This window comes from Phaethon lepturus, unplaced genomic scaffold (assembly GCF_000687285.1).
Source record: "Phaethon lepturus isolate BGI_N335 unplaced genomic scaffold, ASM68728v1 scaffold49309, whole genome shotgun sequence".
Lineage (NCBI taxonomy): Eukaryota > Metazoa > Chordata > Aves > Phaethontiformes > Phaethontidae > Phaethon > Phaethon lepturus.
In genome coordinates, this window is record NW_010566471.1 from 1,411 (window position 1) to 1,630 (window position 220).

The following is a 220-nucleotide window of genomic DNA, read 5'->3' on the forward strand; positions in this document are numbered from 1 at the left end:
TTTGGCAAAGGGGGCAGTCCCCTGCTGACCCCGGAGAAGCGCGCGTGGAGGCCAGAAATGCGCACAGGAACATGCAGGAGCGTGGACTGGTCTGCTGCTGCACGCTGGCCTCAGGCCACCAGCTCATTTCCCCTGCAGCCGCAGAGCCCCTCAGGGCAGCCGCTCCAGTAACCCTTTCCTGCCCATTTCCTTTCCTGCTCCAGCCTTTGGCTGCGGCTGG